At 36.1% G+C, this 27,022-nt stretch overlaps 1 protein-coding gene and 1 pseudogene across 1 annotated transcript in view; one reads left to right on the top strand and one right to left on the bottom strand.

Moving 5' to 3' along the window:
• SNTG1 (syntrophin gamma 1) overlaps positions 1–27,022 on the top strand; it is a 388,392-nt gene that overhangs the window by 26,317 nt on the left and 335,053 nt on the right. The window lies entirely within an intron of this gene.
• Positions 20,374–23,642, bottom strand: LOC131396619 (uncharacterized; annotated as a pseudogene).

Raw genomic sequence — 27,022 nt, forward strand, 5'->3', positions numbered from 1 at the left:
CTCCCAGCCCCTGGCAACTACCATTCTACTTTCTATCTCTAAGAGTTTGATGACCTTCGATATCTCATTGTAAGTAAATCATGTAGTATTTGTCTTTTTGTGACTGGTTTATTTCACCTGGCATAATGTGTTTAAGGTTTATCCATGTTGTAGCATATAACAGAATATCCTTCATTTTTAAGGATGAATAATATTCCATTGTTTGTATACACCATATTTTATTTATCTGCTCAGCCATCAATGGACATTTGGGTTACTTCCACCTCTTGGCTACAGTGAATAATGCTGCAGTGAACATCGGTGTGCAAATATCTCTTCGAAATCTTGTTTTATAGTTGATGTTATTATAAATGGAATTATTTTGGATATATACCCAGAAGTGGAATTTTTAGATCATATATAATTTTATTTTTATTTTTTTGAGGAAATTCCATACTGTTTTCCATAGTGGCTGCATGATTTTACATTCCCAACAACCATGCACAAGTGTTCCAATTTCTCCAGACCCTCACCAGCACTTGTTGTTTTGTGTGTTTTGTTTTTGATAATGACCATTCTAACAGGTGTGAAATAACAGCTCCCTGTAGTTTAGATTTGCATTGCCGTTATAACTAGTAATGTCGAGCGTCTTTTCATGTGCTTGCTGATCATTTCTGTATCTTCTTTGGGGAAATGTCTATTCAACTACTTTACTGATTTTTTATTCAAATTATTTTTGTTTTGCTTTGTTTTTGAGTTGTATTGGTTCTTTATACAATCCAGATGTTAACCACTTATTATATATATGGTTTGCAAATATTTTCTCTAATTTCACAGGTTGCCTTTTTACTCTGTTGACTGTTTCCTTTGTTGAGCAGAAGTTTTTAAGTTTGATGTAGTCCAATTTGTCTACATTTGCTTTAGCTGCCTGTGCCTTTGGTGTCATATCCAAGAAATCATTGCCAAGTCCAATGTCATAAAGTTTTTCCCCTTTGTTTTCTTCTGGGAGTTTTATATTTTCAGATCTTATATTTAGGTCTTTAATTTGTTTTGAGTTAATATTTGTATATGGTGCAATGCAAGGGTCCAACTTCATTATTTTGCATATGGATATCCACTTTTCCCAGCACCAGTTTTTGAAGGGAGTATTCTTTCCCCATTGCGTAGCCTGGACATCCTCTTTTAAGATCATTTGACCACATTCGTGAGAGTTTATTTCTGGGCTTTCTATTCTATTTCCTTTGTCTATATGTATGTCTTTATGCCAGTACCTTTCTGTTGTGATTACTGTAACTTTGTGGAAAGTTGTGAAATCAGGAAGCATGAGGCCTCCAGCTTTGTTCTTATTTCTCAAAGTGTTTTTGGCTGTTTGAAGTCTTTGAGATTCCACATAAATTTTAGGATTTTTTTCTATTTCTGCAAAAATTGTTACTGGGATGACAAGAATACTCTGGGATTTTATTTTATTTTATTTTTTTGCTGAAGAAGATTCTCCCTGAGCTAACATCCATTACCAATCTTCCTTTTTTTGCTTGAGGAAGATTTGCCCTGAGCTAACATCTGTTTCAATATTCCTCTATTTTGCATGTGGGTCACTGCCACAGCATGGCCACTGATGAGTGGTATAGGTCTGTGCTCAGGAATTGAACCCAGGGCACTGAGGTGGAGTGTGCTGAACTTAATCACTAGACCATTGTGCTGGCTGAAAAATCACTTGGGATTTTTATAGAGATTTCTTTGGATCTGTAGATCACTTTGAATCTTATTGACATCTTAACAGTATCAAGTCTTCCAGTCTATGAGCTTTCCATTCATTTGTGTCTTCTTTAATTTCTTTCTGTAATATTTTGTAGTTTTCAGTGCACAAGTCTTTTGCCTCGTTGGTTAAGTTTATTCCCACATATTTTATTTTTTTTGATGATATTATAAATAAAATTGTTTTCTTAATTTCCTTTTTAGTTGTTCATTATTAGTTTATAGAAATACAACTGATTTTTGTGTGTTGTTTTGTATTCTGCAAACTTGCTGAATTCATTTATTAGTTCTAACAGGTTTTTTCTGGGATCTTTAGAGTTTTATACATACAAGATTATGTCGTCTTTGAACAGAGATAATGTTTCCTCTTCCTTTCCAATTCAAATGGCTTTTATTTATTTTTCTTGTGTAATTTCTCTGGCTAAGTCTTCTAGGACTATGTTGAATAGAAGTGGCAAGAGTAGGCATCCTCATCTTGTTCTTGATCTTAGAGGAAAAGCTTTCATTTTTTCACCATTTAGTATAATTATAGCTATGGGATTTTCATATGTGCTGTTTATAATTGTGAGGAAATTTCCTTCTTTCCTAGTTTGAATGTTTTTTATCATGAAAAAGTGTTGAATTTTGTCAAATGCTTTTTCTGCACCAATCAAAATAACCATGTGGTTTTTGTTCTTTGGTCTCTTAATGTTGTGTATTTCATTGATTTTCATGTCTTGAAACATCTTTGCATTCCACTTATCATGGTGTATAACCCTTTTAATGTGTTGTTGAATTTGATTTGCTAGTATTTTGTTGAAGATTATTGTATTGTCTTTCATTAGTAATATAAATCTGTAATTTCCTTTCTTTGTAAAGTCTTTGTCTGATTTTTATTTTCGGTATAATGCTAGTCTTACAAAATGAGTTTGGAATTGTTTCCTTCTCTTCAGTTTTTTGGAAGAGTTTGAGAAGGATTGGTATTAATTCTTTAAATGTTTGGTAGAATTCTCCAGTGAAGCCATCTGGCCCTGTACTTTTTTTTTGTTGAGAGGTTTTTGATTACCGATTCAATCTTCTTACTAGTTATAGGTGAGTTCAGATATTTTATTTCTTAATGGTTCAGTCTGGATATGTTGTATGTTTCTAGAAATTTTTATATTTCTTCTAGGTTATCCAATTTGTCAGTGTATATCTATTCATAGTAGCCTCTTAACAATCTTGTTTATTTCTATGGCATCATTTGTAATGTCCCCTCTTTCATTTCTGACTTTTGTTATTTGAGTCTCCTTTTTTATGTTAGTTAACCCATCTAAGGGGGTGTCAATTTTGTTGATCTTTTCAACTCTTAGTTTGGTTGACTTTTTTCTATTGTTTTTCTCTATTTCATTTATCTCCTTTCATTTTTATTGTTTCTTTTATTCTACTAACCTTGGGTTTAGTTTGTTCTTCTTTTTCTAATTCTATGAAGTGTAAAGTTATGTTGTTGATTTGAGATCTTTCTTCTTTTTAATGCAGGCATTTACAGCTATAAACTTTCCTCTTAGTACTGCTTTTGCTACAACCCATAAGGTTTTTGGTATGTTGTGTTTTCATTTTCATTTGCCTAAAGATATTTTTTAATTTCCCTTGTGATTTGGGTCTGCTTTGACCCTTGGTTTTTCAAAAATGTGTTGTTTAATTTCCAAATGTTTGTGAATTTTTCAGTTTTCCTTTTGCTATTGATTTCTAGTATTATTCCATTATGGTCAGAAGAGATAGTTGTATGATTTCAATCTTGAATTTATTAATACTTGTTTTGTGACCTAATATGTGATCTATTCTAGAAAATGTTCTGTGTGCATTGAGGAGAATGTGTATTCTGCTGTTTTGGGTAGAGCATCATGTATATGTCTATTGGGTCCAATTGGTCTATAGTGTTGTTCAAGTCCTTTATTTCCTTATCGATCTTTGGTCTGGTTGATCTATCCATTATTCAAAGTGGAATATTTTAATTTCCTACTGTTATTATGTTACTGTCTATTTATCCCTTCAATTCTGTCAATGTTTACCTTATATAATTGTGTGCTCTGCTGTGAGGTGCATATATGTTTGTTATTGTTATATCTTCCTGGTGAATTGAGCTTTTTATCATTATGTATTGTCCTTTGTCTCTTATGACAGCTTTTGACTTAAAGTCTATTTTGTCTGATATAACTGTGGTCACCTCTGCTCTCTTTTGGCTGTCATTGCATTAAATATCTTCTTCAATCTTTTCACTTTCAGCCTATATATGTTCTTAATTTAAAGTGAGTCTCTTGCAGGCAACTTATAGTTGAATCTTGTTGTTTATCCATTCAGCCATTGTATGTCTTTTGAATGGGAAGTTTAATCTATTTACATTTAAAGTAATTATTGATATGAAAAGACCTACTATTGCCATTTTGTTAATTGTTTTTCGTATGTCTTGTGATTATTTTGTGACTTTTTTCGTCTCTTGCTGCATTTATTAGTATTTCATTTATTTTTTTAGTCATATGCTTTGATTCTTTTATCATTTTCTTTTTGCATTAGGTATATTCTTTGTGTTTTCCATAGAGATTACTTAAAACATCTTGTAGTTATAGCAATCTATTTTAAATTTGATAACAGCTTAACCTCAATCACATACGAAGTCTCTACTTTTCATCTCCTCCTCCCTACTTTAGGTACCAGATATTGCTGTAAGTCAGTGTCTCAAGGAAATAAGGGCTGGGGCTTTTATTCTGCCATCTTGCTGATGTCATTCTTCTTTTGCCTCTGTTTTTAAATGGACAAATATACTTTTTGAATTGTTATTTCTTATTACAAATAAGTCACATAAGCAAGAGATCATCATAACTTAATTTAATACACTTTTATTAAATGTCTACTCTGTACTAAGTTCAGTGGGAAGCTCTGGGAATTTCAAAACAAAGAAGATGCGCCTCTGAGTTTATGTAACGGGATGGGATAACAAATAAGAAAAAAATCATTAAAATCTAATGTAAAGATTTAAATTATGAATGCCTGTACAGAGTGAAGACTGAGGGATTGGCTCTCTCTGGAGAGTCATAGAACATAGCCTAAGAAATTCCACACTGGGCTGAATTTTGGGAGGTAAATTAGATCTTGTATAGTTGAAAAATGCTAAAATTGCAAACATATTGCAATATAAGTTTGTCAAATCAATATGTTGTATATCTTATATAATATTGTATGACAAATATATCTCAAAAACAGTACTTCAATCACAAAATGATATATTTTTATATATCTCTTTTATATATAACTCTTTTAACTGAAGAGTTTCTAAGAGACAATGGTAGGCCTAACAACTGGTTTACAATTTAACAGCATTATATTGAAAAGGATTTTTCGTTTCTTCCTATCTCTTCAAGGAGTAAATTTAAATTTAAATATTTATCCATTCTGCATGTATGTCAATGCATTTTACCCACTGAATAAAAGAATCACTCAATATTGCGTTTTTTTTTTTCATAAATTAGTTTTACTATTGTCTCGGCAGAGAACAGAGGGAGGCAAAACTGCCAGTGCTCTAGCTATAATTTCATCTATGTTGAATAGAAGTGGGAAGAGTGGGTATCCTTGTCTTATTCCTGATCTTAGAGGAAAATCTTTCATCTTTTCACCATTGAGTACAATATTAGCTATGGGCTTGTCGTAGATTACCTTTATTACGTTGAGGTACATTTCTTCTATAGCTAATTTGTTGAGAGTTTTTATCACGAAAGAATGTTCAATTCTGTCAAATGCTTTTTCTGCATCTACTGAGATAATCATATGATTTTTGTCCCTAGTTTTGTTAATGTGATGTGTCACATTTATTGATTTGTATATGTTGAACCATCATTGCATAACAAGGATAAATCCAACTTAATCATGATGTATGATCCTTTTAATGTGCTATTGAATTCTGTTCACTACTACTTTGTTGAAGATTTTTGCATCTATATTCGTCAGGTATATCTGCCTGCAGTTTTCCTTTCTTGTGTTGTTGTTGTCTGGCTGATATCAGGCTAATCCTTGCCTTGTAATGTGTTCGGAAATGTTCCCTTCTCTTCAATTTTTTGGAAGAGTTTGAGAAAGATTGGTAGTAATTCTTCTTTAAATATTTGGTAAAATTCACTCGTAAAGACACCAGGCCTTGCATTTTGCTTTGTTGTGATGTTTTGATTACTCATTCAATCTCCTTATTCATTCCCTGTCTGATCAGATTTTCTATTTCTTCATGATTCAGTCGTGGAAAGTTGTTTGTTTCTAATATGTTTCCATTTCTTCTGATTGTCCAATTTGTTGGTGTATAATTGTTCATAGTAGTCTCTCATGATCTTTCATATATTTAATTTTTAGTGGTGATATTTGTTAACCTGAAAAAAATGCTATTTCTATATGATGTAAAAAGACCATCATTTCCTTTTTATTTTTCTTATTATGTTTACTTTACTATTACTTTTATTGAGATTGGGATTACAAGTTAAAAATGGTGTTGCACATCAATTTATAAGAGGAAATTATTTGTCTTAACATAGCCATCCCACAGATGTGTTTCCATAAACCATATCACAAGTATATTTTTGTGTTTAGTCTCAATGTCATTCAATTTAAAGTAAATATCAAAATGTATATTGAGATTTGACATAAAAATTAAATTTCCAGAGTTTCTGATAAAATTAGAACATTGTGTTATATTTTGGCATAGCAAGAATATGTCAGATCTTAGTATTAATTGTTTTAATTAGTCCAAAATAAATATTAATTTAGTGTCTTCCCTTATTTTTCTTAATATATTTAGGTATTCCAATGTTGGGTACATTTATATTTATAATAAGTATATATTCTTGATGAATTGACCTCTTTTTCATTATGTAAGGACATTTTTTTGCCTTTTATTGCAGTTTTTAAGTTAAAATCTATTTTGTGTGATACAAGCATAGCTAGTCTTGCTCTCTTTTGGTTTCCATTTATGTGGAATCTCTTTTTCTACCCCTTCACCTTAAGCCTACATGTGTGTCCTTGAAGCTGAAGTGAGTCTCTTGTAAGTAGCATATAGGTGGATCTGTTTTTTTATCCACCTGTCACTGTATGCATTTTGATTGGAGAATTTAATCCATTTAAGTTTATTTATTTTTTGTGTGTGTGAGGAAGATCAGCCCTGAGCTAACATCCGATGCCAATCCTCCTCTTTTTGGCTGAGAAAGATTTGTCCTGGGCTAACATCCATGCCCATCTTCCTCTACTTTATATGAGACACCGCCACAGCATGGCTTGACAAGCAATGCGTCGGTGCGCAGCCGGGATCCAAACTTGTGAACCCTCGGGCAGCTGAAGCAGAGTGCGGGCACTTAACCGCTGTGCCACTGGGCCGGCCCCTAAATTAATTTTTGATAGGTAAGGACTTACTAATGCCATTTTATTGTTTTCTGCCTGTTTTGTAGTTCCCTTTTTCCTTTCTTTCTCTCTTGCTGTCATCCTTTGTCAATTAATGATTTTTCATATTGATTTGCTTTGATTCCATTCTCCTTATTTTTGTGTTTTACTGCAGGTTTTGCTTTGTGGTTACTATGAGGCTTACATAAAATATCTTATGGTTATACAATATATTTTAAGCTGATGACTACTTAACTTCAGTTGCATACAAAAACTCTACCCTTTACTCATCCAACATTCTATGTTTTTGTTGTCACAATTTACATATTTTAATATTGTGTATCCATTAACAAAATTTTTGTTTTTACATATTTTTAATACTTTTGTCCTTTCACCTTTATAGTAAAGTGATTAATGCATCATCATACTATAGTATTAAAGTATTCTTAATTTGGCCATGCATTTACATTTACCAGTGTGCTTTATATTTTTACATGTTTTCATGTTACTAATTAGTGTCCTTTCTTTTCAGCTTGAAGGACTCCTTTCAGCATTTCTTATATGGCCGATCTGGTGGTGATGAACTCCTTTGGCTTTTATTGTCTGGGAAAGTCTTTATCTCTTCTTCATTTCTAAAGGACAGCTTTGCCAGATAAAGTATTCTTGGCTGGCAGATTTTTGTTTTTTCAGCACTTTAAATATACCATTCTGCTCTCTCTCCATCTGGAAGATTTCTGCTGAGAAATCTATTGAAAGCCTTATCAGTGTTTCCTTATATGTGAGAAAGTTTTTTCTCTTGCTGCTTTTAAAATTTTCTCTTTATTTTGATTTTAGATCAAAGTAATTTTGATCTAAAGATGTTACTATAGTATGTCTCTGAGAAGAACTTTTTGGGTTGAATCTTTTTGGGGATTTATGAGATTCACAAACTTAGAAGTCCAAATTGCTCCCCAAATTTGTGGAGTTCTCAACCATAATTTCTTTAAACAAGCATTCTGCCCCCTTTCTTCCTCTCTCCTCCTTCGGAGACCCTATAATGTACGGACTGTTTCCTTTGGTGGTATCTCTTTTTTCTTCTTTTTTCTTTGTTCTCTTTTGACTGGATAATTTCAAATGATTTGTCATTGACTTTACAAATTCTTTCTTCTGCTTGATCAAATCTGTTGTTGATGTTTTCTAATGCATTTTTCAATTCATTTATTATATTCTTCAGCTCCAGGATTTTGTTTGGTTCTTTTTAAGATTTCTGTATCTCTGTTAAACTTCTCATTTTGTTCATGTACTGTTTTCTCGATTTTGTTGAATTGTCTTTCTCTGTTCTCTTGTAGCTTACTGAGCTTCCTTAGAATTATTTCGAATTTTTTATCAGGCAAATTGTATATCTTTATTTCTTTGATGTGGTTACTGGGAAATTATTGTTTTCCTTTGGTGGTGTCATGTTTCCTGATTTTTCATGTTCCTTCAAGTCTTGCATTGTTGTCCTTGCTTTTGAAGAACCAGTCACCTTCTCCAATCTTTACTGACTGACTTTGGGAGAGAAAAACCTTCCATCAACGCTGATAGGGATTTTGAGGCTTTCTCAGATCCTTTCTATAAAAACATCTGCTCTACAATTCTTGTTCCCTCTTGGTGGGAGGGTAAGTTCTTAAGATTGTATGCTTTCTCTCAATCCTGAAAAGCCAGATTTGGTGCCAAAAGCCTCCCACTCACTTTCCCTAGGATGGTGTTGAAGGCTCAAGTTTGTGTGATTTCTCCCAATCCCACAGAGTCAGGATGGCTTTCTGCACATGCGCAATCACTGTCTGCAAAGGCTTGCACTTACTGCCCTTTGGGGAATGCACAGGGAGTCAGCTATGGGGTGGAGGATGTGTGTATGAGGTGCACAGAAAATTGGGGGTGCCCATGGCCATTTGGGGGGACACACAATTGAGGAGTCTGCAGTGTCTTTTGGACAGGCTTCCTGATGAGTCTGTAAAGTGGTTGGCAGGATCCATGTCTCTTTGATGCCCTCCAAGAACCCGGGCTGCTATTCTCCCAGCCCCTCCCCACTCTCTGGTCATGTAGCTCACCTCAGTATTCTGGATGAGGTGAGAAAGAAGTAGACCTCTTTGGCAGTGTCCTGAACAGCTGGGGATCTGGGCACTCATTTGCACACTTTCACTTTCCCCCATTGAAGAAATCACAGGCTGAGAAGTTCTCTCCTGGCACTGAGCTGTGCTGCCATGGTGCAGCGGTGATGTGGGCAAAGTAAAACTGTTCCCTTTACTCTTCTCAGTGTGTCCAACCTCGCATTTTTTTTCTCCCATGGTTTGCTGGAACTTCTCCATTGAACTTCCAGAGTACAAAGGTACTCTCATTCATGAGTGATTGTCAAAGTCTGTGTTCTTTGGAGGAAAGATAGTAGAAAACTCTTATTCTGCCATTTTGCGGAAGTCGCCCAACCTGTAAGCTATTGAGTCAGCCTTTGCTTTCTGAGATGAGACTGAGGAGACCAAAGCTAAGACTTCTTTATTATTCAATATTCAGTAACTTGACTTTATTTCATGAATCTTCTCAAGTCACTCCAGTGCACAGTGATATATTCCTGTTTGTGCCATTTGGGAGTTAATCTAAGGAATAATGTGACGTATTTTGATTTGTATCTGTTACTGTGTAAAATGTATGTCATTCCCATTAACGTGATTGAGTGCCCATTATGTATGGGCCCTATAATCTCTCTATAGGTACTATCTAACTGAACTCCCCTTGTTCACCCCTGGAAGTAGAAATCATCAACCTGAGATTATAGTGGAGGAAACTAAGGCTTAGAGAATTTAAATCATTTGACAATTACTTATGGCTAGCAAGTGAGTGACCTAAATTCAAATTTAGATCTCCTTTATTGCAAAGTTAATATTTCCTTCTAATATTAAGTTTATACATTGTCTTTCCCGTTATGGATGTGACATGAGTCTTCTATTTCACACAAATATAACACTGCTTCAATGACTATTTAAGCCACAACGGGAGAAACAGCCCACTTAGGTTTTAAAAATATTGAGTTATATTTTCAATTTTGGCACAAAACTGAGGCATTTTAGAAAATGTGTATTACTTTTCTGGACCTCCCTTTCTTTAATAATATAAAGAGGAGATTGGATTAAAATGATCATCAAAGCCATGCTTGCTTTTAACAATTTATTATCTGTTAATCTGATTAAATACTTGATGGTTTCATAAATTGAGATAATCTTTGAGAGGCTGGATCACAAATAAATCTGTTTCTGAAAGTAATTTATTTTAATTATCACCATCATACAATTATTCTTCCATATTTTTAACATTATATATTATACCTTTTAATAATATCAATAAATGATAATATTCTTTCTTATAAAATTGAGCTGAATGCATGTGTGCCCTGCTGTGAACCATGATATCTATATATTAGTGTTAAAATATATGACTTGTTAGGAGAAGACCTATTTTGATGGTGAAGGACTCTGTGGAAAGAAAGTTGCCAATGCCATTCTGCCATATTTTTTACCACCTTTTAGGTGTTTGAGACCACTCTGTTTGCTGCTAAAATCATAAATTTCCTTGGGTCAGATTGATAATCTGTAGCTTTGCTAATAAGTGCAGTGGAAGAAACAGTAGGGCTTCGACCTGCTGTTTGACCGTCTCCTGGGAGCCTAACCTCCCTCCAGAGAACTACTGAATTAGGATCTGCTGCTAACAAAATCCCATGGTGGATCCTTTGCATAGTAAATTCTGAGCTGCATCTTTCTGAAATACAACTCAATTACTCTTCTAGGCCACATAATGAATGAAGACTTCATATTTTTTGAAGTTTTGTCTTATTTTAAAATCATAGAATATTTTTTCCAATTTATATCAGTCCCTGACTTTTCAATGAGAGCCATTAATATCATTATATTCCCTCTTTAGATTCATAAGGGATTTCTTTTAATAGTTGTAAAGAGAAAAGGTAAATCAAATGTCTGTTAAAAATGACTATCACTGTTAAAACCAAGGGCTGGCTGTTAAAACCATTCTGATGAAAGTATTGTTCTTAATACAGAAAAATTTAGTAATATTTTTCAAATACATGGTGATCAAATTTTTTCCTTCAATATCTAATGTTTAATTAGTGAAAATATCAGAGTTGTTATTTTTGGAATCATAAAAAATTGTAATAAGTAATTAAATTCTAACAAAATATGGAAGTACTTTTAAATTTAATTAATTTCATTCCTAGACTTCAGTGTCTGTTAGTATTTTGTGAGTTGAGTGACCTGTATTTTGTTTTTTATTGAAATGTATTTGACATATAATATTATGTAAATTTAAGGTGTACAACATGTTAATTTGATACATTTATGTATTGTAATATAATTTCATTGTACCAATAATTAGCACCTCTATCATGTTACATAATTATCATTTCTTTTTAGTGGTTGGCATAATTAAGTTCTAGTCTCTTAGCAAGTTTGATGATTACGATATGATGTTGTTGTCTATATTCATTATATGCTGCATTAGAGCTCTAGGACTTCTTCACTAATCGTTGCAAGTTTGTACCCTTAAATAACATCTGGCCTATCACTCTGTCCTATCATCCTTCTTATCTCCTGGTAACCACCATTTTACTCTCTGTTTTTATGAGTTTGGATTTTTTAGATTCCAGATATGAGTGACATCGTATAGTATTTGTCTTTCTCTGTCCAAATTATCTCACTCAGCATACTATCCTCAAGGTCCATCCATGTTGCACATGGCAGAATGTCCTTCTTTCTCACGACTGAATAGTGTTCCATTCTACATATGTAGACCACATCTTCTTTATCCATTTACTGGTTGATGGGCACTTAGATTGTTTCCACATCTTGGCTGTTATGAATAATGCTACAATAAACATGGGAGTGCCTATATCTCTTTGATATCTTGTTTTCATTTTCTTTGGATATAAACCCAGAAGTGGAATTTCTGGATTATATAGTAGATCTATTTTTAATTTTTCGAAAAAGCTTCATACTGTTTTCCATAGTGGCTGAACCAATTACATTCCCACCAGCAATGTACAAGGGTTACCTTTTCATAGAGAAAAGGTATTTTTGCCCACATTCTTTATTGCTTATCTTCTTGGTGAACAATTCTTGCCCACATTCATTATTGCTTATCTTCTTGGTGATGCCATTCTAACAGGTGTGAAGTGATATCTCATTGTGGTTTTGATTTGCATTTTACTGATGATTAGTGATGTTGAGCACCTTTTCATTCATCTGTTGGCCGTTTGGGTGTCTTCTTTGGAAAAAAGTCTATTTATCTTTTGTTTCAATTGTAATTCATGGTACATCTTTAAATGGACAATATCATTGCAATAAGGCATGCAAAGTGTCTTGACTTTCTGGCCACTCTGTGTCAGGCCTCTCCCCCAATCACATACCCAGGTCATAAAGGTAATAGTGACCATAGTAATTGCCTAGCTCCAGGCTTTGAGAAGAGTAGCTTAATTTGCTGTGGGAAAGAAAGCAAAGCTGAGAATCTGAGCCTGCTCTCAGCATTTGTGTATTTTTCATATTGGATTTCTACATAGCATTTAAGTGAAACAGAGCATTCCATGGCTGAATAAATAAATACAATTCCCTAGGTGATTTTATCTTTCTAGTAGCAGATGGAAAACTGTTTTAGGTTGGAAATTGTTTCCACATAAATGAAAATGTTTTCATAGTGAAGAGCAAGGTTCACAAGTTCAGATGCCTCAGGCACTGGGAGATAAAATAAACAAGTGAAGGTATAAGGCATCCTGGAGAGGAGGAACTGGTGATGGATTAATTGAAGAGTGAATGTCCTGCCGGAGTGAAAATTTAACACACAAACAAAATACGTCTACTGGCCAGGTTTGGCCCTTCATTTGTTATTGATGATCTCTCATGTAGAGGACACGTGAAAATGTAGGGCAAGGTAATGTGTTCTGAAACAAAATCATTTCTGAAATGTGATGCATGCTAGTGGTAAAATACGCTGTTTTCATCACTTTTCATTTCTTTTGTGGGCAGGGAGCCTTGAACCTTCACTTTAATGTCATCAAATCCCCCTCAGGCATGTGGCTGGGCAGAAGGGACTGACTCGATGAGTTCTGGCTGCTGTGTTGACCTGGCAGATGCTGGTGAAGTTGGTAGCTCACAGGATGGCCTGGCGACAAACCCCAGGACTTCACAGAGTCAAGAGTTTGTGCATAAAACAAATACAACTTGTAGAGGAGACAAGTGAAGGAGATGAGTGAATGATAGGTACTAAAGCAGAGAACTGTGAGCCCGAGTGCTGAATAATCATAATCATAATCGTAATACAAAGTGAGAGCAAGCAGTCAAGGAAGCCAGTCCCTGGGAGAGGGGAGTTGTTTCAGTTTAGACTCACTGAATGGTGCCAACGTCACAATCCTAGCAGGCTCTTGTTTGGGGATATTATTCCCATTTAAAGGGAGCCAGGATAAGATATATTGACAAAATCCTTTTAAGTGTGATGAACAATTGGAATTTTATGATACTGTAACTATGCAGATCACATAAATCCTTCATTTCATATTTATAACAAAATTGGCAATTACTAAAAATTGAATAATTCTTGCTTTGAATATTTATATGTCCGAAAATGGGTAAAATATTTTTCTCTATCATCCTCCTGAGTTTTCTTTGAAGTAGTAATAATACTTGTGACTGACATAATAATTTATAAAGTTTTCAAAATACTTACGCTTTATCTCATTTGAACTTGAATTCACCCCTGAGAAGGAGGGCAGAGACTACTTTCACACTGGATAGAAAAGGGTATTGACACTCAGACCATTTAAGTAAATTATGTAGCAAGTAAGTACCATAGCCGATATAGGGCGCTTCCTGAATGCAGCCTGATGCTTTCCACACTGCACTTGTCTCCTTTCTGAACCTTCATCAAATTGGATACTTGCGTTTACCTGCTGCCGTGAATTCCAGGGCTTCATTTTAATCTATTTCACAAATATATATATAAAATGTCTCCCTAGGGTTTAAAAAGAACATTACCTTATCCTGTAGATCTATTCGTTTTCACCTTCTCTTGTAAGAAACCTGTGTTGATCATTTTTTCCTGTGCTCTTTACAAACTGCATTTAGAATTTACTTCCCTTTAATCTTATGCTTCAAAGCTTACACTTCCATCCAGAACTACTGAAGACAGTCACACAGTGTGTTATACAGATGTGCACATGTAGAGGAAAGTTTTTGAAATTAGCAACAAAATAATTAACTTAAAAATAGATATATCACAATAGTGTTTGGTTTCTGCACCAGTATCTGCACCATCAGAGATGTACTCCTTGTGTTAAGACTTTGAATCTGTGGAGAGCTGGATGTCCTAATCCTTCCTGCAGATATGAAATGTACACCTACATGAGCCAGCTGCTGTGCCAGAAATGACATAAGTAGTGAGGGAAACAGACCTGCCAGGAGGTCTCCCAGTCCTGGCCAGACACCATGAACTCCATGATCACAGTAAGACAAGTGCCATGAATTGTCAGCTTCCTGAGTCATCTGCACAAAATAACCACATTTAAAAGAGATGCCTTTTGGGAACTTGGGAGGTGTGTATATGGGGAGAGTGAAAAGGAGAAATGAGCTGGGAGTTTGATATAAATGAGTTTAGCTGAAGTTTTGAAATGGTAAAACATAGGCACTGGGAAGCCAGCATATTCATCAACAAAAACTTTGGGGAAAATAAAGGAAGAAAAAAATAAAATGCATAGCAATATAAATATTGATACCCACGTATATATCCCTTATTGGTTTATTTCTGTGCACAATGGGAAGGTTTTACAAATTTGTACATAATTTAAAGTATTTTATTCATTTTCTAGATTTCGAGGAGGAGATCATTTTTCAAATTATTTTTTAATTGAAATGTATTTGACATACAACATTTTGTAAGTTTAAGGCGTATAACATGTTGATTTGGTACGTTTATATATTGTAATATGATTACCTTTGTAGCATTAGTTAGCACCTCTATCACATTACATAATTATCTTTTCTTTTTTGTGGTAGAAATAATTAAGATCTAGTCTCTTAACAAGTTTAATGATTATAATACAGTATTGTGGTCTATATTCACGATGCTGTGCATTAGACCGCCAGGACTTACTTACATACCAGTTGAAAGTGTGTACCTTTAAACAACATCTCTCCTATTCTCCCACCCCTTAGCCCCTGATAACCACTATTCCATTCTCTGTTTTTATGAGTTTGGCTTTATTTTTTTGGTTATTTATAGCTGTCCAAAGCTACCAATTCTTTTTTATTATTATTTTATTGAGGTCATATTGGCTTATAAAATTGTGGAAATTTAAGGTGTATATAATTATATTTCAGTTTTTTTTTTGTGAGGAAGATCAGCCCTGAGCTAACAGCCACGCCAATCCTCCTCACTTTTGCTGAGGATGACTGGCCCTGAGCTAACATCCGTGCCCATCCTCCTCCATTTTATGTGGGATGCCATCACAGCATGGCCTGACAAGTGGTGTGCGTTGGTGCGCGCCTGGGATCCAAACCCGGGCCGCCAGCAGCAGAGCGCACGCACTTAACCACTACGCCACGGGGCCAGCCCTATATTTCAGTTTTTGTAAGACTGCATCATGTTCACCACCAATAGACTAGTTTTTATCCATCACCATACACATGTGCCCCTTTACCCCTTTCGCCCTCCCTCCACCCCCTTCCCCTATGGTAACCACCAGTCTGTTCTCCTTATCTATATGTCTGTTTATCTTCCACATATGAGTGAAATCACAGGGTATTTGTCTTTCTCTGCCTGACATTTCACTTAGCATAGTACCCTCAAGATCCATCCACGCTGTTGCAAATGGCATGATTTTGTCTTTTTTCATGGCTGACTAGTATTCCATCACATATATATATATATATATATATATATATATACACACACACATATATACATACACACCACATCTTTATCCAATCATCCATTGATGGGCACTTGGGTTGCTTACACATCTTGGCTGTTTTCGAGATTCCACCAAATTCAAGTGCATAGAGGAGGAGATAAATTTTGCAAAATAGGGCATTCTTCAGCTATTTGAAAGGCTGCTTTAAACACACATGTCTCTTCTAACATATTCTCCATTTTATTTCTAATTCACTAGGCCTGCAGTGCTTATCTGGCAATGTTTTCATGAATTTTCAGAATTTCTTCTCTTTCTCCAAGCGAAGTACCAAATGTTGAAAAAGACTTTCTTTTTCTCATAGAGTATTATCAAAATTGCATAATTAAAAATAAATATTTGCTCAAAAGTGTCAAAAGTCCAGCTAAATAGATCAACTGAAAAATGAATTTAGAATAAAAAGCAAAATCACTTAAGGAATTGACATAATTGCCTAAGTATGCACTTAAGAGTTGTAAAATCAACTGTAGAAATTTAAGGTCCACATCAGTTATCAAAATATCAATAAGATATTGGAGTTACTTCACTTTTAAAAAGAAAAGAACACTGATTTTGGATAGGTTCCTCAGAGACAGACAGAAAATTTCAAAAATTCTTAACAATTTTGCAAATAAGTAAAGTAAGCTTAACTAGCCAAAATAGATACAATATTTAGGGGAAAATAATTTTAAAATGCTAAAAAGTGCATCACCTTTCCTCAATAGTCTCAGGACCTATAAAAATGGTCTTAAACAGAGACCTCTTTCTAATGTGACGAAGATGAATGTTCAAAGCAGCAAGAGCAATACTGGGAAAAGCCGGTTCTCATGTCAGGTGTGGCCTGGACTGCTGCTGGCCCCTCTTCTCCTGTGATACACATTTTATCTATCAGAGGGCTGTCCCCTTAAACACTATGTTTCTCAGTCTCAATGTGACTGGATGTGATCTTGTAATGAGAAAAATGAAATATGAAGGGACTTGTGTTCAACTGCCATTTTCTGCTCTTGCATGAATTTGGACATGAGGGCAGAAGCTGAACTCTCTCAGACACACATGCTGAGGATGGCAGAGAAATAAGATGGTAAGAGAGTGGGTTTCAGACACTTAGAAATTACCTCTAGACTATTAAACTTGGACCTTACAGGAGAGAGATACAAATTGCTATCCTGTTTAAGCCATTATTACATTGGCTTTTTTTTTAAGTTACCAACCAGTATCCTAACCAATATAGAAAGATGAAAATTGCGTAAATAGCTGCTCCCACGGTACACATTGCTAAATGAACAAAAAGTTCACTAAAAGTAAAATCCAAGTTACTGTATCTGTCATTTTCATTGTTTTGATCAATTTTGAGAGTGGCCCAATTAATCAATTTCCAAACAAGCAGGGCATAATGTGCAGCTGTGAAAACAAGTGGAGAAAGTATATGCTGGGTTTGAGTTTGGGATACACAAAAAGATGGAAGATAAATTTTGCATATTTCATAGTTTTGCCTAGGGCAAATTCTATAAATAGATAGCATTTTTTTTCCCTTCAGTAAACTGAACCATCACAGTTAGCAGAGTATTATAATGACCTTACACTCACTAAGTAAAGCAATGTGAAAATTATCTAAATAATTTAAATCCAGAATATTTTGCACCAATGCTTTCCATTCTATTTTATGTAACTACCTGCTCAGCTCTCTACTTCAACATTTTTCATGTGTGTGCTGTTGCAGAGGTGCATTCTTTTTATTTTGTCAGCCTCATGTCAAATGCAGCATTTTGAGGTGAAGAAGTTTTGTGTTTTATATGCAGCATGCATGAATTTGGCTATATGTTCCAATTTTGCTTTTCCTGTTTCTATTACAAAGATGAAGTTCAATCCACAGAAATTGGTGCTATTTTTAGCATAATTGATGACAATAGTTTCTGTTAATTTCTGAGTATTAAATTTAACTACAAGAGGCAAGACCTTTGGACAGAGGCCAAGCCTGATGATCCATGCTACACAAATGGAGCACTCTGTAGGCACTCAGGGAATATTCAACTCTACTTTAATTTTCTTGGGCAGAGACCAATCTGTCACCATTGTTTGTCAGGTCACTTGTGTAATAATAGTAGAAACCAGTTTCCTTAGGCTAGGGCTTTCACTGAGCTAGTCATGAGGATTCTAAATGGATCAAGAATGAGGTAGGTCACATTTATATATTGAGATTCTGTAAATACTAAAGTTAATTTTATCATTATTCATCCAAGCTACTTATGCATTGCTACTTTCATCTTCATATTTTAAGCAATGAAATTTTCTAATAATTATATTTTAAGAAATTTATTTCCAAAGGCTATATTTTTTTCCTTGTAAAACTATACTAGATACTAATAAATCAACAAACCATTTTTTCTTTATCACTGGATACAGAGATGAAAGTATTTGGAAATTGTATATTTGTTGTTGCATTATATTCTAATATAGATCAATTATTTAAAAACAGTCACATGAAGAAAGCCCTAAAAATTTGAGATCTAAAGAGGAAAAAATAATATGGAGATGATAAATATGCCTCTAGAAAAAAACAAGACATTTTTGTTTTGTGAGAAAGAGGTTAAGTTTGAAATTTTCAATGAAGGTATGAGTTATCTTGTTAATGAACCAACTGCAAAATGAAGTGTTCTCATAGTTTTTTATAGTATAACTTAGAAATATCTAGTATATAATATATTCTGGAAATTATGTTATTGAAATCGCTGGTACTTGTTAACTGTGCTTAGTGGAATTTCACAAATACCTAAACAGATGTTCTTTTAGTCAGTTATTGTAACAGTAATTTTGCATAATAAAACCATAACATCTCAGTGACGTACACTATTGTATTGGTCAGGATTCTCCAGACAAACAGAACTGGTTGGATACCTGTGTATCCAGATATATATATTAAGAGATTAATTTCAAGGAATTGGCTCATATCATTGTGGGGCTGGCAAGTCTGAACTCTGTAGGATAGGCTGGAAGGCTGGAAACTATTAGGCAGGTATTGTTACTGCAGTCTTGAAGCAGAATTTCTTCATCAGAGAAATGTTTGAGTTTGCTTTTAAGGCCTTTCAATTGATTGCCTGAGGCCCACCCACAGTATCTAGAATAATCTCATTTACTTAAAGTCAAATCATTATAGATCTTAGCCATATCTACAAAATAGCTCCACAACAACACCCACATTGGTGTTTGATTGAATAACTGGATACCAGGTTGAATAACTGGCCTAGCCGAGTTGGCTCATAAAAACTAACCATCACAGCCCACCCCTTGTCAACTTGGCACCAAAACACATCTCTTTATCCAACCTAGACTCCAAATAAAAACCATAAAGTCATACTTCCAACCAAGATAATACAACTATCCTTCATACAACCTAAAATACTCTACACATTTCATTTGAAGGGAATACAAAATCTTTAAGTCATCTTCACTCTTATTCATATTCTTAACTTAAATGCTGTGATATAAAGGTTTATATTATTAATGAATCTTATGTTAGATGATAAGTGGATAAGAGAGGGAAGAAAACAGAGACATTTGAGATATATATATATATATACACACACACACAAACATATTATATATACATAAATATTATATTATTTCTATATATATTATATATACATATAAACATATACACATATAATATATATAATTAATATACATGATTAATATAATTATAATATATAGTATGCTATGTATATAACATAGGTACATAATATACAATGCTTATGTATTATATATACACAAACATATTCATAACAAAATGAGGAAGAAATATTCATACAATTACAGTCCTCATGTCCACACTGCATGCATGGCCACAGCTGGTATTTATAGCTGTCTTCTTCCACTAGCCATTTCATGTTCCTTTGCCCTTAGCAAGCACTTCAGCTTGTCATGGAGTGATCCAAACCTATCACGGACCTTCTCACAGGGTGATCCAAACCTTCATTCCCAAAGACCTTGGCCCATTAGCAGTTCTGCCTTAATTGGGTTGTTGTAGTTTTCTGTTGACTTTAATCACAGGGCATGGTAATACTGAGAGAAGCCCTAAGGGATCTCCTGTATTCCACACATACTCTTCATTACCTCCGTTGTGGAGTAGCAGTCCAATTTCCCTTGGTAATCAGGATCAATCACCCCAGCCAGGACCCTGACACCCTTCTTTGCCTGTTCATTCAGAGGCATGAGGGGTCCAAAGTGGCTGAGCGGCAGTCTTAACTTCCCATTCAATGGAATCATTGTGTCTTCTGCTGGAAGCATTTGTCCCTTTGGAACAAAGATCAGCAGAGCAAAAGTCACAAAAATAAAAAGGAAAAATTTTCTAGAGGGTCACTAGGGGTGACAGTGAGCGGTGCCAATCCCATTTCATCCCTTGACTTCTGGACCTGTGAGTGCTGGCTCTGTGAGAAACAGTACAACACATATCAGACACTGATTCAGAGCACATACAGCTTTCTGAAGAACCTTACCCCAGCCCTGCAAGATATTGCCACTTAGCTGACACTGTAACTGAGTCTTCAAATGGCCCTTACACTGTTCTATCAAGCTAGCTGCTTCAGGATGGTAGGAAACATGGTAAGACCATCGAATTCTATGAGTATGGGCCTGTTCCCCACTTCATTTTCTGCTAAATGAGTTCCTTGATCAGGAACAATGCTGTATGGAATGCCATGAAAATGGATAAGGCATTCTGTAAGTCCAAGGATAGTAGATTTGGTAAAAACATTGCATAGGGGAAAGGCAAATTTGTATCAAAGTGTTTACTCCAATAAGAACAAAACACTGCCCCTTCCAATATGGAAGTAATCCAATGTGATCAACCTGTCAGCAGGTAGCTGATAATCATTCCAGGGAATGGTGCGACATCAAATTCACGTTAATCTCTGTTGCTGGAAGATTAGGTACTGAGCAGTGACTGTGGCCAGGTTCGCCTTGATGAGTGGAAGGCCGTGTTGCTAAGTCCATGAATAGCCTCCATCCCTGCCACAAATTCCACTTTGTTTATTTGCCCATTGGGCAATGACAGGAGTGGATGGGAAAAGAGGCTGATTGGTGTCCTATTCCCTTGATTATTAAAGTTTTCCTCTGCCTAACTCTCCCTTTGGTGAGCCTTCACACGGGACAAAAATATCTTCATGTTTTTTGCCCATTCAGAGAGGTCTATTCCTGTAAATCTTCCCAGACTTCCATGTCACTAATTTCTTCAGTCATGTTTCTTCCAAGTCCTGGACTATCCATTCAAACTATTGACCACAGCCTATGAATCCATATCCATTCATAACTCTGCCCATTTCTCCTTCCAAGCAAAATGATCAAACAGGTGCACTGCTTGAAGTTCTGTCAACTGGGGAGATTTCCCTTCACCACTGTCCTTCAAGAATGTTCCAGAATGGGGCTTTGGTGCTACAGCTGTCCACTTTTAGGTAGTGCCTCCATAATGTGCAGAATCATCTGTAAACCAGGTCTGACTTTTCACTTCCTCGTTCAACTGATCGTTAGGAACTCCACATGAGGCTATAGGTACAAGCTGGGAGAGAGAAGGCAGGGTAGCAGGAGTGCGGACCATTGGCATTTGAGCCACTTCTTATGTAACTTACTTGTGCCTTCAGAGCTTGCTCAAGCCCAATCACAGATATACCACTTCCGTTTGATGATGGAGTGTTGCTGTGTACATCTAGCTTTAGGCCTTGGCGGGTCAGAAAACACCCAATTCATGATGGACATCTCAGGTCATATAATAACTTGGTGGCCCATGGTCAAGCATTCAGTCTCTACTATGGCCCGGTAGCAGCTGTTTCTCAAAAGGACGCCTGCAGAGGACAGCAGGGCTTTGCTCCAAAATCCTAAGGGCCTGGACTGAGGTTCACTTACAGGAATCTGCCAGAAGCTGCCAACATCCTCATCTGCCACTGCCATTTCACACACCATTGGATCCACTGCTTCATCTGGCCAGTGGCAGAGTGGCTTGCACAACAGCCTGGACCTGTTGCAGACCTTCTCCTATTCTGGGTCCCACTCAAAGCAAGAAGCTTTTCAGGCCCATCAGTAAATGCGCTGGAGTAGCACAGCCAAAAGATGACTGTGTTGCCTGAAAAATCCAAAGAGTCCCACTAGGCATTGTGCTTCTTTTTTGATTAGGAAGTGCCATAGGCAACAACTTATCCTTCTCTTTCGAAGGGTATCTCAACATGTCCCATTCCATTAGACACCTACAAATTTCACTAAGGTAAACGGTCCATGAATTTTTGTTGGATTTACTTCCCACCCTCTAACACACATCTTACCAATAATTCTAGAGTAGCTGCTACTCTTTGCTCACAATCCAATCAGCTTGATGTCATCAATGTAGAGGAGCACTGTGATGTCTTGAGTAAGGGAAAGGTGATCAAGATGCTTGTGGACTAAATTATGACATAGGACTGGAGAGTTGATACACTCCTGAGGTAGGACAGTGAAAGTATATTGCTGGCCTTGTCAGATGAAAGCAAACTGCTTCTGGTGAGCCTATAGACAGGCAATTAGGAAAAAACATTTGTCAGATCAATAGCTGCATACCAGGTACCAAAGGATGTGTTAATTTTTCTCAAGCAATGAAACCATATCTGGTATAGCAGCTGCAATTGTAGTCATTACCTGGTTAAACTTATGATAATCCACCACCATTCTCCAAGCTCCATCTGTTTTTCTGCATGGCCAAATAGGTGAGTTGAATGAGAATGTCATGAGAATCACTACCTCTGTATCCTTCAAGTCCTTGATGGTGGCACAGATGTCTGCAGTCCCTGCAGAAATGCAGTATCATTTTACTATTTTTATTAACAGAGACAATTCTAGTGGCTTCCACTTAGCCTTCCCTACCATAATAGCGCTCAGCCCACAGGAGAAGAAACAATGTGAGGATTCTACCAGTTGCTGAGATGTCTATTCTAATTCTGGAGCTGTAGAAATAACCACAGGATGTGTTCAGGAATCCCCAGAACTCACTGTGAGAAGGACCGGAGCTAAAATTCCACTTATCACTTAACTTTCGTAAACCCCTACTCCAATTAGTAGACATAGTGATGCTTTGAGTCTCCTGGAATTAGTTCCAGTTCAGAGCCAGTGTCCAGTAGTCCCTGAAATGTCTGATCATTTCCTTTTCCTCAATGCACAGTTACCCTGGTAAAAGAATGTAGATCCCTTTGAGGAAAGCTGGGAGAAAGATTAACAGTATAAATTTTTGACAGTGTACCGTGGTCCTTCCTCTAGGAGACTTGGCCTCCCCTTCCTTCCAGGGTTCCTGGGTCTGTAAACTCATTCAAGTATGGGAATTGCTTGAGGGTCCATGAGTCTTTGTTTTGGTGATTCAAGTTAGACTTCTTTTCACTTGACCTAGAACTCATCTGCTTATACAGATCAAGTAAGATCTAAATAGGAGTCCCATCTCTTTCATTTCTAGGGACACATAATCTACTTGCCGTTGTTATAAGTTTCTGAGAGTCAGACAATTCAGATTACTGCTTTGAAGAGTAACCATGCCCACTTTACCTTTGGTGATTACGTACTGCCACTTGGCCGCTGCCATTCCAGGATCCAATTACCCCTCTTGCATTTAAGGATCCCGGTTCAGTGGCAACAGTTTGCACTGTAATTTCTGACCTACAGATATGAATGACCACAAAGTTCTTCAACAGTGTTGGGTTCCTATCACAAATTGATTCCTCATAGTCATGGTGAAAAGTGTGTTCTCTGGACTATCCCAGGGTGGGTGAGCAGGTTTTACTTGATAAATCTACCCTAACATTCCAATCTACCAAAAACGTTGAATCCCTTCTCTACGTTAAACCAAGGCAGCTCTGGCATTTCCAAGTCTCTCAGTTTGGGCCATCTTTTGGTCCATGTTTCAGCCAATCAAGCAAACTCTTTCTAACTCCACAAGGTAAAACATTAAATCCCAAATACCTTGGTGGGTCGGATTGTACCAACAAATTTGGCCTAATCCAACTTTATGTTCCTTCCACCACTATCCCACATCCTTAATATCCATTCCCACATGTATTCCCCAAAATTCTGTCTATAAATTGAAAAAATATTCAGTTCTTTTGGAGTGTAGCATACCTCCTCATGGATCACACTTTGATTAGGAGTATCTGATGATGACACGTTACATATCTCTGTTGCTATATCATGCCATGGACTATCAGTGCTCTCTTTAATACTGGAAATAGAGGCACTGGTGCTTTTAAATCTAATCAGATTAGAGAACCAATTCTCAACATTGCAGAGTCAATTCAGAAAATTTCTCCTTCAGATTCTATTTATCTAGAACCACTCTTGGTATCAAAATCTATATCAGTTAGGATTCTACAGAGATTCTAGAGATTCTAGAATCTAGAAATTCTACCAGTTTATATATATAATATATATTACATATAATGTATGTATATATACACACAAACATATATACATATACACATAAATACATATATATGTATTCATATGGACCCCCACACAAACATATACACACACATATGTATATATAGAGAGAGATTTTTTTTTTTTTGGTGAGGAAGATTGGCCCTGAGCTAAATCCACGCCCATCTTCCTCCACTTTATATGGGACGCCGCCACAGCACGGCTTGCTAAGCAGTGCGTTGGTGCACGCCCGGGGTCCGAACAGGTGAACCCCGGGCCGCCACAGCGAAGCGCGCACTTAACTGCTTTTGCCACTGGGCCGGCCCCCAGAGAGATCTATTTTAAGGACTTGGCTCACGTGATTGTGGGGCCGGCAAGCCTGAGCTCCTCATGCAAGCCCAGCGGGCTGGAAATTCTCAGGCAGACGTTGATGCTGCAGTCTTCACGCAGAATTTCTTCTTCAAAGAAACCTCAGTACTTTCTTTTAGGGTCTTTGACTGAGTAGATGAGGCTGACCCACATTGAGAATAATGTGCATACCTAAAGTAAGCTGATTGTAGATATTAACCACATCTACAAAGTTCTTTCACAGCCACAACTAGATTAGTTTGCGATGGAATAACTGGGGGCTATATCATAGTCAAGTTAACATGCAAAGTTAACCATTACAAATACTAAGCCTTTATTTTACTTCAGAGTTCGCAGGTTGGCTATGGCAACTCTGTGCAGGAAGGGATGTGAGAGTGGCTCTACTTCGCCCTGTGTTCTGTGGGCCATTTAGGGAAGTCTTGCTCCCTGTATGTCATTCTGTGACCAGGCCAAGTGGGTGGCAACTTCTTGAGGAGGCTCTTCTCATGCAACGGCAGAAGTGCAAGAGAGCAGGTGGGAACATGTGAGGCTATTAAAGAAACTAGCATATAGTTGCTTCATCACTGGCAGGAACAAGTCGCATGGTCAAGTTCAAAGTCAATGCATGGAGAAAGCATTCTTTCCATGATAAATCTATGGCATGGGAGTAGATGTCAGGAAAGATGGAGAATCTGGGCCATACATTCAATCTCCCACAAATGTCTACATATTGTAGGTTATGATTATTTGTAGCCTTGACACCTTTCATTGCATCTATAGAGAACTAAAAATTATCAATATAGCCTTCACTCAAATGATAGTACTTACCTAAATATATTCCTTTACTACAGTGTTTTATTTTTTAAATCTATTTTTATTTGTTATTAACTCAGATACATTATCCCTGGTATATTTGGTTTATAAAAAAGCCCTTTTTTCTCCTAAATTTGGGTAATTTATTTCTGACATCATTTGCTGGTTTTATATAAATGAGAATAGGCTAACGGGATCAGATAGCATGTATATTTGCTTTCACCAGAAGAAATAGGTTGAGGTTTAGTGTAATTTTGACTGGATAAATGTAACAGTGGTGCAGCCTGACTACATAGGTTATCATATGCTCACATATTTCCTTGCTGTCAGCTGAGAAGCCTTAAGTAAATGATTGAATAAGTAAATAAATGGGGAAGAACAGGCATATCTCCTATGCAGAGTAATTCTAAATAATTCTTGTAGACAATCCACCCTCAAGGAAGAGAAGCATAATTCTCCACTCCTTAAGTGTGAGCTAAGCATAGTGACTCCTCTCCAAAGAGTCAAGTGTGGCGAGAGGGAGAAAAGTAGTAACTTACAATGAAGAAACTGACAAACACTGTTTCTGCCAGGTGATCTAGGTCAGCCTCCACAGGGATAGTCTTGTTGATGGTGCGTCCCTCTGATATGACACGGTGAAATGGCCCTTGTCTGTGTGGTCTGCCTCCCCCAAACCCATAACCCAGTACAATCGGGAGAGAAACATCAGAGCAATCCCAATGAAAGAACATTCTACAAATTACTGACCAGTACTCCTTAAAACTCCCAAGGTCATTAAAAAAAAAGGAAAGTCTGAGAAATTGTCACAGCCAAGAGGAGCCTAAGGAGACATGACGATTAAATATAATATGGGATCCTGTATGGGATCACAGAACAGAAAAAGGGCATGAGGAAAAAACTCAGGAAAGTTGAATCAAATATGGACTCAATAGTAACAATATTGGTTCATGAATTTTAACAAATGTGTCATACTGATGTAAGATGTTAATAATAGAGGGACAAAGGAAGTGGGGTACATGGAACACTCTGTACTATTTTCACAATATTTCTGTAAACCTAAAACTGTTCTAACATAAAAATTTATACAAAAAAAATCTCAAAAAATTTTAAAAATAAAAAATTGAACAGCTTTTACTCAAGTTTTTAAATTTATAATCACTGAAAATAGTTCTACTATAGCTATGAAATTTATTTTGTTACCTAGTAATTAAGTTGTTTTGAATCTCATACTAATTCTTTTTCGGAACATACAACTGATATCTTTACCTAATATTTTGATGAAAGATGATGGAAGATTAAGGAAAAAAAAAAAAAAAGACAGACATGTTAAAAATGGTAGAGGGCACAGATACAACCCTTACTCAAATGTGTCATATTATTAAGAAATAA

The sequence above is a fragment of the Diceros bicornis genome, chromosome 33 (assembly GCF_020826845.1).
Source record: "Diceros bicornis minor isolate mBicDic1 chromosome 33, mDicBic1.mat.cur, whole genome shotgun sequence".
Taxonomy (NCBI): domain Eukaryota; kingdom Metazoa; phylum Chordata; class Mammalia; order Perissodactyla; family Rhinocerotidae; genus Diceros; species Diceros bicornis.